The following is a 14,007-nucleotide window of genomic DNA, read 5'->3' on the forward strand; positions in this document are numbered from 1 at the left end:
TACGTGTTTCTACCCCAGAATAGGGCTTCATGTGACCAGCTATGTTAGTAACGGTAGAGCAGCAGGAATAGTTTCTTTTTTGATAGGAATCAAAGCTGTGAGGTTGTCACATAGCCAAAATGTGAGTGCTTGGCAGGCCTTGCAAGTGTGACCCACGAGATCCCCTAAAGTCTTCAGGGCTTCTTCACCTCATTTCTTCCCATGCTTTTAGCCGTTTCCTCTCGTGAATTCGATACTCGGTGACAAGTGAGTGCATCTGCATTTCCCCTCTCCCCTGGAACTCCTGATTGCTGGGCGACTTCCAGCCAGTCTCAGGCAGCTGCTTCCCTTGGGAGCCTTGGCATCGCTTCCAGGGACAGCTGCCCACCTGCCTCGTCCTGTGTCTTACCCAGCCACGTCGTTCGCAGGGAGCCAGTATGCATGGCGTTGCATATTCAGATATCTATATCTATAGATACATGATATATGTATATTATATATATATAAAACCATGTATTTCATATTGTTTTTACAGATAAATGAGCATTTATGTGATTTTTTTATTTTGACAATTCAAAAAAGAGAAGAGTATTAACAATGAGTAGCAAGTCTCTTTTTTATGTAGGGTGTAGTCAAGATCAAAGTGATGTAACAGTCAAAGTTTCACAGGGGAACAACTCTTGGCATATGTAAAGATGCTCATGGGGAAACTAGACCCTCTGCACGGTTGTGAGTGCAGCGTGTTATGTGACAGGCGTTTTAAAATGCAGAGAGTGGACATCTGGGCCAACAGGCAGTGTCTGAATGTGACTGGTGAAAGCGACGTCGGCGCCAGGTTAGGTCTGTTGCTTCTACCTGTCCATCTGTTGCATGTGCTCCGAGCTCAAAATGTTGTGGAAACCCACAAGGTTAGGGTCTTCCTTTTCCCATGCTGCACAGAAAAAGGAAGAAAACTCAAAAGGTTGAAAAGAATACGAAAAAGTAATTAATAGTGCACAACACTGGGTTAGATGTGCCTTTTGGCTAGATGTTTTTGCTAGATTCCTGCATTATTTTGCTCTCACTTACAGGTATGTAAGTTCTGCTCTGAGATAAAAGGTCATTGCAAGAATGTATTTGGATTGTAGAATATTTTACAATACAAATACAGATCACTTTTCAAATGAGTACATCTAAAATTAGGTGTGCAAGCCTACGCTTAAATTTTCATATAAATATTTTGAAGCTTTGAGTACAATCAGGTCAACAAATGTATTTGTAATTTATATCAAAGCCTTTAATAGATGCTCTTAACTGTGGAGCATAGGTCTGATTTCATATTGTAGTTTAAGGTAACTGCTGCCACATAGTCTGCTTATGTTGCCAGTAATTCATTTTGATATTTATATTTTTATGCATTGTTTATGCACCTGTTGCTGCTGCTGAGTAGTCTTGAATCAGTCTCTAAAACTCGCTTTAATTCACAAAAGTGAATTAAATTCAGTCCTTGCAGCTTGCCTGTTTGGGCTGGATTCCTTCCCTCGCCTTGCCCTCCCCAGATTCTCTGCTCTAGCTCGAGATGTCTTTATATCACCCATATTGGCTTCAGCTATTTCCCCTGCATGCTATTAAACATATGCATATAGAAATTATTGTATGTTATTGCAATATGGGTCCAAGAGCAGAGAACGGTCTCTGGAGAATTCTGGACAGGTTGTAAAAGTAGTTTCTTTACAGAAAGAAACTGTAGTTTTCTGGTTTTTAGTTTCTGTTGAAATTAAAAGCAGTGTACGGCAAAGATATGGCCTGAACAAAAGCCTTTCTGTATCAGTGCTTATATTCACAGATCACATTTATCCCACGTTCTGAAATCAGGGAGGGATGTGGTGCACTCTCTGTATTTCATTAACAGCTCAAACACTATGCATTTCAAATTGTTTTGCACTGAAAACTTTTTAAAGGAGGAAGAATGAGTGCTAGCTAAATTCCAACAAAATAATGAGTTTGTGTTATTTGAAGACTTTAACTCACATAATAGGAATTATTTAAGATGGATGTGGAATGTAAAGAAAAACAATGATAAGCACTAAAGACAAAAAAGAATCTAGATTGGTTAGTAAAAATGGCATTTAAGGAGAAATTCGTGTATATCTGATCTTCTTTGAAAATGTATTTGTTTTCTCGATTTATTCCCTCTGAAGATACTCGATGAAGTTTCTGAAAAAATAGTCAAACCAGGATTGGCACAACAGACTCCAAGACACCTGTTGGCTTTTTCCCTACTAAATCCGTGCTCAGACGGGGTCGGGGGGCTCTGCTTACCTGCAGCAGCGTAACGGGCCAACGCGAGCCGCAGCCTGCGGTTTGATGCGCCATCGCTTCCGCCAGTGGGTTTAATTGCCAGCAAATGGCTAAGTGGGGGTTTAGGGTGAATGTTACATCTGTCTGCCACGTTAGTGGCAAGAGGAATTCTGGCGCCGTTTCAGGGTCACTATTTGTATCTGTCTATCAGAGGTAGAATACAGCAGTTTCTCTGGGTTTCTGTATAGCATTTCTGCCGATTGTTTGGCTCCATTAAGTGTGCAGGGGAAATAAAAGCCTGAATGACCAAGTCACAAGGGGGTATGGATAGACCCTTTCTTTGTCCACACTCAGAACATTGCATTAGGTCTCATTATCCATTTATAATAAGTGACCTTTGCCCCCTGGGTCGTTGAAAAATACTCAGTGTGCTTTTTAGCACAGAGTACCTCTGTCAGCAGACGGACAGAACAATGAAACGTCTGGCGGTCTGGTTGGAGGGCTGTACTCTGCAGGTTTTCATAAATACGCAGTTTGATGCCAAAACACGGGGCCAAAGTCGTCCTTGGTCTCTGAAAACTATCAAGTAGGCCGTTGAGCTCTTGTGATAAAAAGAGAATTTTCTAAAAATACTGCGTTTGGTTATTTACACACAGTTCAGCTTTTGATATTTTTAAAGAATCTCCAAGTTACATTCACAGCTAACAAGGAACCATTGTTTGCAGAAATATTTTGTACAACAAGTGTCCAAGACCTTTATCCCAAGGGCATTTGTAAGTGGATTAGCACAGCTGTTTCGTTGCTTTGAGGTCATCTGTGACATCTGCTGCAGAAACCTGGATCAGAGTACGCGGTTCGTATCTACCTGAGCCCTTTATCGCGGCCGTGGCTGGTGAGGAAGTGGGTAGGGAGAGATGTGGACCTTTCCATAAGTTCATGGGTTGAAAGTGGACTTGCACGTTAAATTCCACAACCCGCTGGCTTGCAGGAAGCATCGGGATCCTGCTCCAAACTGGTTCGGGCTTTTTGCAGTTGGTCAGAGTGAAAATCATCAGTCCTGAGGATCTCCTTGCTTTCTGGCAGAGCAAATTTCAGTCTTACTTTTGTTTTCGTCAGGATTCATCCCGCAAAGCCCCAGATGTATCACAGTCCTCAGGTCTTCAGTGCTGGGCGTGAGGTGCTAGACATTTCTCTCCTACCCTTCTCAGATCTAATAAGTAATATTTTACCTTATTTGTGTGTCTGGTATTCCCTCTTTATTTGCCTGTGATTTGAGCAACTCCTAAATCTAATCACAACAGAGGAAGGAACTGTAAGTCACGTTGTATTCACCCTCGATGTTTTTCCTGTAACATAAATACCATCACCGGGTATAGTTAGACCGTCACAGCAGACCTGGCCACGGGAGGAGAGTTGTGTGAGGCACTGCATCCATACGTAGGAGGGTTTCTGGTGTCCACAGGAACTTGGGATGTGAAGGACTTGGCATTCTTCGGAGAATTGCCAAGTTTCATCATTACTTATCCTTAAATACTACTTGCTTCCTGCTGTTTAGTACTTAGGAATTAAGATGCTTCTGGTAGTATGAACTCTTGAAGCATGCTGTTAAGGTGTGCTTTTCATGTCCGTGACAATCCACCGTTTGCGTTCAGATTTTTTTCTAATGAATACTTTTCTCTCCATTACCATGACCCGAAATCTTACATATTTGGTTGACTTAACCCATGTTTTTCTACCTTCCATTTTTGCTTGTTTGAATTCGTACAGACACGTGCTTGGTACGTAATGGAATTGCAATGAAAAGAGGTAACTCTGCATCACAGCTGCAAGTCCTACATCCTTGTTTCATACTTCTTATTTCCCGTCTTCCTTACCCCTCCTCTTCGAATTCAATTTTGCATTGCACTGAAGGAACGGACTGTAGTTGAGATACCTGAAACGTGGACAATTAACACATTACCGAAGAAAAGTCTTGAAATCAGACCACAAACCGCCCAAAAAAGGTGTGGAATAAATTGAGATAGGATTTCTCTCCTCTGGCTCAGGAAAGGGCACCTTCACATTCCGGGCAAGAGTTTTGGCTCATCAGGACCAATTTTATGGAGACGGCCTGCAGTTGTCACAAGGAGGCCAATGACAAGAATTAATCTATTAACTGGTATGCAGTACTCTTTGACAAATTGCTTACTAAATACATCAAAATTGATTGGACGTTCTGTGTTTAAATTGACAAATGACTGCATTAGGGGAGGGAGGGAAATCCATTAATTACAGCTGCCCTCAACCATAGGAAATGTAATCGTATAAATATAGATTTTGTTAAAACAAAAGTCCCTACTTTGCTGTAGTGTTGCTGGTAAGTGTACTTGCACCTCTTTGCTATTAAACCTCCAGTAGGAGGTTTTGAAGACAGATCTTTGCAATTGGCTTTTAAATAATCAAAGACCATTTCTGTTGTGTTAAAAGGAATGATGCAGTGTTTCTTTATCCCGCTCTGACCGCTTCTGGAAATTGTTTCTGTCTCGGAAAAATGGACACGTAGCTGAGACTTCTGCTGTCTCATTAATTGTTTATTCTAAATGCAACGTAATTCATATTCTACGATGTTAGACTTCAAACCAGTACTCTGTGTTCTCATTCTTTGTTCCTGTACTGGTCTGCAAGTAATGCTTGCAGGGCTGTTACTTATTTCTGAGTAAGAATTTGCACTTGCGTTAGGCCTGAAGATATAATCAGTTTTATAGACTTTGTTAAGGGATTCTTGAAAAGATTAAGGTCTGTATTTATAGCTGCCTTTGACTTTTGGCTGTTACAACAGATTTTCATTTCTGGACCAACTGTTGCACATATCTTGTGTTTTACTGAAAATGGCTTTCATTGGAAGTCAAACTTAGTAACTATTTGTTGTCTTCAAAGGGAGGGGGTTAGCCTTTCCTCACTGTTTGTTTGGGCTAAATGATAACACAATTTATACAGATAATCTCTGTAACTCTGACATCATGTTTGCACTTCCTGCTCCCTCTTATGAAAGCTGTGCACCCTGAGCAGGGCTTTTGTCTCTGAGCAGCACTGCGGTTCTTTATGGCCTATTTTGTATTCCTTTCGTACATTCCATTGCTGGAAGTAAAAATTCCATACGTAGCGCTAGTGAATATTGTGCAGCGGAAAGAAGGAATGAGGGTAAGAGCAGTGAGTGTATTAAATAATTGTGTGGATATGTGCTGTGAAGACAGATACTGTGAAAAACAAGCTACCATGTGTGTAATCGTAGCCAAACGGCTGCCGTCGGAGTGACGCGGCGCAGACACAGCGAGGAATCCGGTCGCTCTGGTCGGAGAGCCTTTTTCCGTGCGCAGCAGAGCGCGACGGTGCTCCGGTAACAGGCTAATGAACTGGGACTGATCATTAGATTTAGTGTTCTACCACTTCTCAGCCTTCCACCTCCGTTTTTCTTCTTGCACTCTTCTGTGTGTGCGTATTTAATAGTGTGTTCTTTCTCCCTGATGTGAAAGGATATACGTTATGGTATATACCCCACTGCATAGGTAGCTGCAGTGTGTGTGTAGCATGTTCCGTGGGGCAGGAGCTGTATCTTGCTATGCGTATGTTCAATGTCTATCACAACGGAGCTCGGTTTCAGATAATAAAACTGATCAAAACCAGAGCCTGTCCTGTAGCCACAGGTACGTTACCGTGTAGTTACGAGGTGTTCGAAGCCTTTTTGCTCCGTTTCTGTGACATCTCCGCACGGGCACGGTCAGACGCGAGTTCGGAGTCGTTTCGGCAGCTGGTGCTCTCGGCTGCCTGTTGCTGTGTCTTTGCTGGGCTCTACTGGTTCTGCAGCAGCACCGGCAGCACTTCAGAGCAAAGCTGGCCAGTTTAACATAATCCAGCAATGAGGGGCACCTAAACGAAGCTCTCTGACCTTACCCTGAAGTGGGTGAAGCCCACCTGGGTTTATATGAGCTGCCGTGCAGCGAAGCCTGGAGAGGAGTCGGAACAAGCGGTGGTGTGTGGGTGAGCATTTTAACATTTGAAACTGCCAGCAGTTTTCTGCACTGATCACATGAATGTTGCCCGAACTGCTGGCCTTCCAGATGTACCTGTGCACCACAGATGAGGGACTTTCCACAAAACTGTATTGATCAAGTGTTATGGGCTTAAAACGGCCGGAAAGGACACAGCATTCGTGAAAAGTCGGAGTGACGCAGACGGGCGCTGCAGGAAGGCAGACGGGGGCTGCGTCACCTGAGCTGGGCAGATGTAAAACCAGCCTTTTGGGAGATGGACTCCCTGATCACAGACATCTGACTTTTCCATGATTCCGCCGGGTTTTTCCCCACTACTCTCAGCTGAGCCGCTGTTAGTTGTTGGCACAATCCGCTTAGAAATGGCAAACTGTGTTGGGTTGTTATTTTGGTGGTTTGTGTGCAACCAGCAAACAGCTGAAGCTTCACGTAGTTACTTGTGTGTGCTTAACCTTCTTATCCAGATGAGGATTTTTTTATAATATTTTCTAGATTGTCAATTTGCCATTATTATTCTTTTTGCTTGAACTTGCCTCTAGCTAGTGTATCGTTTTCATGAAATTCTGCTTTGTTATTGCCATATAAGAAAAGAATGCAACATGCTTTGAAAAAGAACTTCCTGGGTCTCCGCATCAGTAGTTTCAAAGGAGTTGTGCAGATGTCCTTTAAAAATCCAGATCCTTGGGCAATAACTTAGAATTCTTTGAAATTTTGAGGAGGACTTCTCTATACAGAAAAATAAATTTCAGCATTTCAGGGGATTAATTCTTAAGTGTTTATTTCGACTCAGTTATTCTCTCCAAGTATTACATGAAAATATAGGGGAGTGTGTGTGTATATATATGAAAATAAGTCATACAGATAAAATATGTTGTAAAGAATTTTGGCAATTTAAAACGTATTTCATGTTGGGAATTTTTTACTGTGTTTACAACTGTAGCAGATGTTAAAAATATATGTATTTAGAGAGAGCTGTATTTATTATGACTACAGTTCAAAAATTTCAGGTAAAACTGATTCCAAGCATGCATTTCTCTTACAAAATTGTTACAGGTATTTGAGGTTTGCTGGCGGTAGTCACAAACAGTGAAAATGGAATTTTCAGGTTTGCTTCTTACGTTTGGAGGCATAACAGATTGCAAGCTAATTTGGATCACCTTCCCATTCCAGAAAAGATGTTTCTAATGAAATTGTAGTTCATGGTCTTTTTTAAGGGAAAACTGAAGTTTCCCTAAAACTGTAACCTGCACTTCCTGCTCCCTACAGGAAACAGGATTAAGTGGTAAAGGGAAGCAAATTTAATTTCTGACTGAGCATAGGACTGATTGGGGTAAATAGGAACGGGGCAGATGTCATTTCGTAAAACTGCTGCATCATTGCACATGAGCAGTGGAATAAATCATGGTACATTCTTCAGCCATAATTGGTGTTTGTGAAATAATATGGACGAGGTGGATAGAAATTAACTCTGTAAGGTGCATTGGATGCTGCTGATGAATGTTAAGTGTTTGGTGCACATATACACCTGGGCATGTGCCTGGCTTCATCAGATTACTGAGTACTTGCCCATCCTAATCCATATTTTATAAACTAAATGCTGGAAACAGCTCTGCGTCTAGGAATTAAAATACTTTCAGATGTGTACAAACAACAATAATGAACAAGGGCACATGCTGAAACAGTTCTTTACTATTCTTACATGGTCATCTGGAACTTCTTAGAGAGAGGTCCATCAACACGAAGGGGTCAGTTTTCAAAGCAGTGTACAGGGATTTAGCCGTGCGACTCCTATTGACGTTAATGGGAGTCAAACGGGTAAATCCCCACGCACCGCTTTGAAAATTTACTACTAAGCCTCTTGACTTCTCACTACATACTTTGATTGTAACAGTAATCCATGGTTAACATAATTTTCCCGACAATAATGTCAAACATACTTTTGAAGTCAGTGAATTATAGAAATAGTTACCTCTTCCATAATTCTTTAAAGATGGCCATCAGATGGATTTCACCATAGGTTCGTGCAGTTGAAATTATTCTTTAACTCAGGAAGGAATATATATGTTATCCTTTGGTACAGAATCGATAGTCTGCTCACAGTCTTGAGTGTTTAAAGTGTTGAACAGTCTGAAGATACTCCGTACTGTGAGCAATATCAGGTTCTAGCTCTGCTCAGCTTTTAATATTCATTGTACCTGACTGCTTTCCTGTGGGAAGTTTAGAAATGGAAGCTGGACTTAAGCACAGGGAACGTATACCAGTCTTGCAATGCAACCAGGAGTAATGGTGAAGCCTGAACACCTAATCAGCAACTTTAAGGGTTAAAAAAAAAAAAAAAAAGCCAGACCATTCAGTATCAGACCAGTGTAAAGTAAGGAGCAAGTAAAGCCGTCATCAACGCTGGGAAAATCTAAGGAGAATTCATATCCCGATTATAGACCTACCTATTACTTTAAGATTAAAGTGCTGATACAGAGAATGGATGGTCTATAAAGCACCTAATAAACTCTGGGCAATGTACAAATAATGAATGAATAAATCTGTAGGTCAATTGGTGGTGTGAAATAAGGGTTAGGCTGGCTAAACTCCTGTTTTTTGGGATTTTTTTAGCATAATTTTATGATGTTTATGCATACAAGAATCTCAGAAAGTCCTAATGGGGAAAAAAATGAGTGGGGAGACGTTTTGGGTAAAAGAGGATATTTTAATTTGCGTGGCATGGCCCTGCAGAAGTTTACAAGCTGAAAAACACATTGAAACCAGAACTCTGCACAGTAACATATAGCCACAAGTGAAAATACATAGAGCATATCACCAAAGTACAAACAGTTTATTCGAAACATGACTGTAAGCGTTCGGTCCGAAATGAAAAGCTGATCTTCGCTCTGTTGTCAAGCTTGAGCAGAGGTGGAGCCAGCAGGCACAGAGCTGTGTGCTCTAAGAGCAGATTTAGGAACACGCGGGCAGTAAAACTCGCTAAGGAGTTGTTGGACTTGGCAAATCTGATTGTGAGATACTGAAACCAAGCTCTGATGGAAGTGAGATCACATCTATAAGATGGAAAAAAGGTGAACCTATTAAATTTGAAGTGACCACGTGTAACCTAAGCCAGAACTGTCATATTCTACTTGTCGTGGGTACCGCGATGTAACCAATGCGCCAGCAGTTCCAGAGGTAGCATGAAGTAAATCATTCAAATTGTGGTGCTTAATTTTAAGAAAAGTATTCCTGAAGCTTGTTGACAAGCACGTGATTACCTCAGGTCTCTAAAGCACCTATGATCATTTTAAACATAACTTAGGAAACCACAGAACAAGCATCAAAATCAGATGTTAGTGTGCGATTTGTACGAAACCAAGGGATATGTAATTTTCATTCCGCATCCCTGTTTGCCGTGGACATCACTAGAGACTGCATGTGGACAGAAGATAGACTTCAGGCTTCATTAATTAGTTAAGAGTACATTGCTTCTGTTTCTACTAGATTTTGGAATATCATTTCACATTCTAAATTTTGTGTGTTCAGTTGAAATAAAGGAAAGCTCTCTGTGTGTCTGCAGGCATGTGTACGGCAGGCAGCGCAGAACAAATAGTCTTTATGGTCTGCAAATGCCTTTGTTTGCACTTAATTTGGACAAACATACATCCCTTAGAGAAGAGCACATTGGAAATTTCATATATAACTCTCAATTAAATGGAATTGTGTAAAGCTTATTTATATAAATGAGAAAATGAAAACCTTTCGGTTCAAGAAGTACACAAAACTAAGTAAAACTAATGATTTATTGTTCACAAATTAAAGCCATAAGTGCACACACTACCATTGAGCTGTAGTGTTTCTTTGTTCCAACACTTCTATGCTGCTGAAAGATGACAATTTATAATCTTTGAGTGAATAAAGACTTGTCTTAGGTCTAGGTATTTACTGTATAATTAGCCCATCAATGAACAAACCCACTGTTTGTTAATTCCAATATTCCTCAAGCGTGTGTATTTGTGTAGGTCTCGCTCATGTGTCAGGAATGCCTATGCAAATTATTTGAGGCTAATATAAATTGTTTGTTTTCTTCATTTGTCACTAAATAGCATGGCAAAGTTGCAAAACAATGGTGTTGTTTTTTTTTTTTCATACTTCATCATTCAGCTGTGTGAATCAGGTCCTGGAGTTCCAGAGGAATATGGGCTCAGCTGCATTTCAGCCTTTGTTTTGGCTTGTGGTGAAACTTTTGTCTCCGCAGTCACTTCCGTGCAGTTTTCCTGCTGTAGGTAGCACTCCAATTTTTAAAAAGTGCCCTTGAATGCTTGCTTCTGGATGTTCTTTGCCTTTGTAAGCAGACTTCAGAAACTCATGTCTGGTTATGCTGCATAAACAAAAGTTTTATGTCCTAATTCTCACCTTAACTTTTTAATAAACACTCATTTTCTTTGTACTTTTTCACTTCACGTAATTTTACAGATTTCTTCACGTTTGGGTATTTCTAGATAAAACAAACTCAGTTGCTTTCTGATATTTGATATATGTTTGTTCCAGGTGTTGCTGTAAGAACAGCAAAAACTTTAAAATTGGTGTAGCTCAGACAAAAAGCATTGAAATTCTTTTTTTAGGAAGGTACAAAACACCTGTAATTGCCAGTGAAGTATCTCTGTGCGACAAGGGTTGCTTGCTCCTTGTCTGCATGTGTGCCTTTTGTGGCTTTTTCCCAATGAAAGAGAAATTACAGGAGTGCAAGGAAAAGAAGAATTTTTATCTTATTTGCCACTCTGCATTACAGTGAAATTCTTTGGAAATGGAAAAACCCCTGTGTAGCAGCATAAGAATGGCTTCACTGATGCGTAAGAGGCTGCCATAATTTCCACTGTGATTTCAGATTTTCAAAGAATTAAGCTACAAGAGAAAAGATTACTTTCGAGCTCAAATTCCTGGAAATGTCCCTGCGGACTTAAATTAATCTCATCTTGGAATTTGATACCAGTGCAAGAGGTGTGTGACCCAGAAATGAAGAAAGAATCGGGTTTACGATTTTAGAACGTATTTGTTCCTATAACTTCAAGGCCATTTTTAACTCAAAAAAAAAATGGCCATATGTATATCTGTAATAAGCAGTGCAGTGATGGCAAATCTCCAGCAAGGATCACTTGTCTTATAAGGTTGTATCTTGGAAAAAAGTGCATGCTCCCACTAAGGGCAGTGGGAGTAGAGCTCGCTTTGCCTGCGGTGAGGCTGGGACCAGCGTTCTGGGATCCTGCTATCAAAACCAGACTCTCTTTAAATGCCTGCGTTTGTGATAGGTGTGGTACATAAACGCTGTTTTATTAAATAGCAAAATAAATTACTGAGGTTTGACCTCAGCTAAGGCTTTATCACTGTTGCCCTGCGGGTGAACTCGAAGGCAGAGCTTTTTCGTGGAATTCGGCGTGTCGTCACTTTTTGGGTTGAAAGAGTTAACGCCGCGCGCCGAAGCTGCCCTGGAACGTGTGTTACGGCGAGACCTGTGCAAAGCTGGGGTTCCTCGGGAAAAGGCGTACAGCCTGGGACCAAAACTCTTCTGAAATTCGAGTTTTCTTTTTCACTGCAAAGCCATCTCGAATCTCCGGTGAAACGTAAGAGTAGGGTGGGTGCTGCCCTGGGCTGGCGTGCTTGCAGCTCGCTGCGGAATAGCAGCTCCCCTAATCTTGACAGCTCTAGTAGTTGCCCCTGGGACAGAAAGAACAAAAAAAATTCAGAACAGTCCATAAAGTTCCTGTTGGTTTGAAAGCAAAAACATCTGCTGGAGTCATGAACAGTTTGTTAGCAGAGTTCAATGGGAGGAAAGTCTGCAGTTGATCAGCTGTGCCCTCCGAAACAGGCGTTACTGCAGGCAGGAGAATTTATTGTCGGGGAGTCAGGAGATATGGGGAAGATTAGGGCAACAGCAAAACGTGTCAGGATAATGGTTTTGTTTTGTTGGTTTCAAATATAAACTTTACCTGTAAGGGAGAAGTGCGGGCATTAGGGTTTTGTACTCAGGTATTTACTCTACCGTGTCAGCTGTTTGTAATCTGGGAGGTGTGGGTATTTTCTTAATATGAGTTTGGTAAGGGCAAGGCAGACGCATCCGTGAGTGGTTGAATTAGATCTCTCGCTGTTGTAGTGAAGCAGATGAATATAGTTTCTATATTGTCTTGAAAACTCATGAACACACAATGCTGAAGTAGCATCTGTGGTTGCCGAGGTGTGGACGTACGCGTACGTGCAGGCACAGATTGTATTGATTTCAATGCATATGGCAGATGTCTAGTACCTCATGGGAAAAGCTTGACACTTTGTAAGAATATGTCCTAATGTATATAGCACTTTAAATAATTCTTCAATAGTTAGGCCCTGAACTGAATTTTGTATGTTGTAGGTTTTGGAATAAGGACACGCTGCGATACAGAGGTGTTAGAAATGGCTCCGTAGCTGAGGTTGGGTTCCGAATCCCACTTATACAAACAGGATGAAAATCTCTTCATTTCATATAGTGTATGGATTTATGAAAACCCTGTGCTGTTTATGTTATAGAGGCGCCATTCTGTATTTATGGTTGCAATTGTGTCTGCTTTGCCATTATAAACTCCTATTATTAGGGGTTTACAACATGGTTGTAAAAATTTGTAGTGGATGGAAACTTGACACATAAAGGTCAACCCTCTAATAATACAGTTTTTAAAAATCAATTTTCAAAACTGAGTCATTTTTAGCTTATGTGAATATAAAATATCAGTTCTAATTTTAGGATTGTCCGATATCTTAACGCTATAGCATAAAACTCTCTTGTTTTACCAAAGTAAAAATACCGTTGTTGCATTTGCTTCTTTTAATTTGCTTTTGTGGTGTCTGCTCTTCCCTCAAAGTGGGTATGGTTTCTTGGTATTGAATCCAGGCCTCCAACAGGTCCCTGACAGTAAGCAGGTCCAAGAAAATGAAAAATACCACCTGTCTCACTGTCTGGGGCGCTCGCCTGCATTTTACTTTTTCTAAACTCTTTCAGCTTTCTCAAGTGTGAAGTTTTAGAGCGATGTTAAGCTGCTGCCATGGAAAGTAAAATAGCAAGACTGTGAGCTTTGCTAACGTGTTCCAATGACTCAAGGACCAGGAATCGTGGAATATTAATCTTTACCATAACGAGTCTACGATTCTCTCTCTTTTTTGTGGTAGCATTTGAACACTAAATTGTGATTTTCCCCAAAGCTGTATGTATATATGGTAATTGTTTTAAAAGTGGGTTTGCATATCGTGCAGCCTGCAGAGCTGAAGAACTTGCATTTTTCCGTTGCAGTGAGTCCATGTAAAGACAAATGGGAGTAGAGAATAGAGGAACAAAACTTAGTTTTGCTCCGTGAATTGAGGTTATTTGTACCAATCTTTTGAAAACAGCAGAGACTTAGGTATTTAAGCAGTTGTAGTGATGTAGGATTTTCATGGTGCTGCAAAAAAATGTTTGCTGATGAGCACTGTGGGCTCAAAACAAAAAGGTACCCAGCCTTGCATCTCTGGTAGTGACAGGAAGCAGATGCTCCGACATCCGGGAATTTGGAAGTTGTAGGCTTCTTGGAGGTTGTCTCTCGACTGTTGCGTATGGTGGATTTGTCCCTCGTTTCGAGCTAGTACATCTTTCTAGTTATCAGTGTCACCTGCAGCTGAAAAAAAAGAGTTATTTCTTATCTATCCAAAATTATTATACAGTATTTCTATAATACAG

At 40.8% G+C, this 14,007-nt stretch overlaps 1 protein-coding gene across 1 annotated transcript in view; it reads left to right on the forward strand.

Annotated features, from left to right (window-relative positions):
* The window catches only part of BCAS3 (BCAS3 microtubule associated cell migration factor), a 363,717-nt gene that overhangs the window by 151,054 nt on the left and 198,656 nt on the right, over positions 1–14,007 (forward strand). The window lies entirely within an intron of this gene.

Source organism: Tauraco erythrolophus, chromosome 21 (assembly GCF_009769465.1).
Source record: "Tauraco erythrolophus isolate bTauEry1 chromosome 21, bTauEry1.pri, whole genome shotgun sequence".
NCBI lineage: Eukaryota > Metazoa > Chordata > Aves > Musophagiformes > Musophagidae > Tauraco > Tauraco erythrolophus.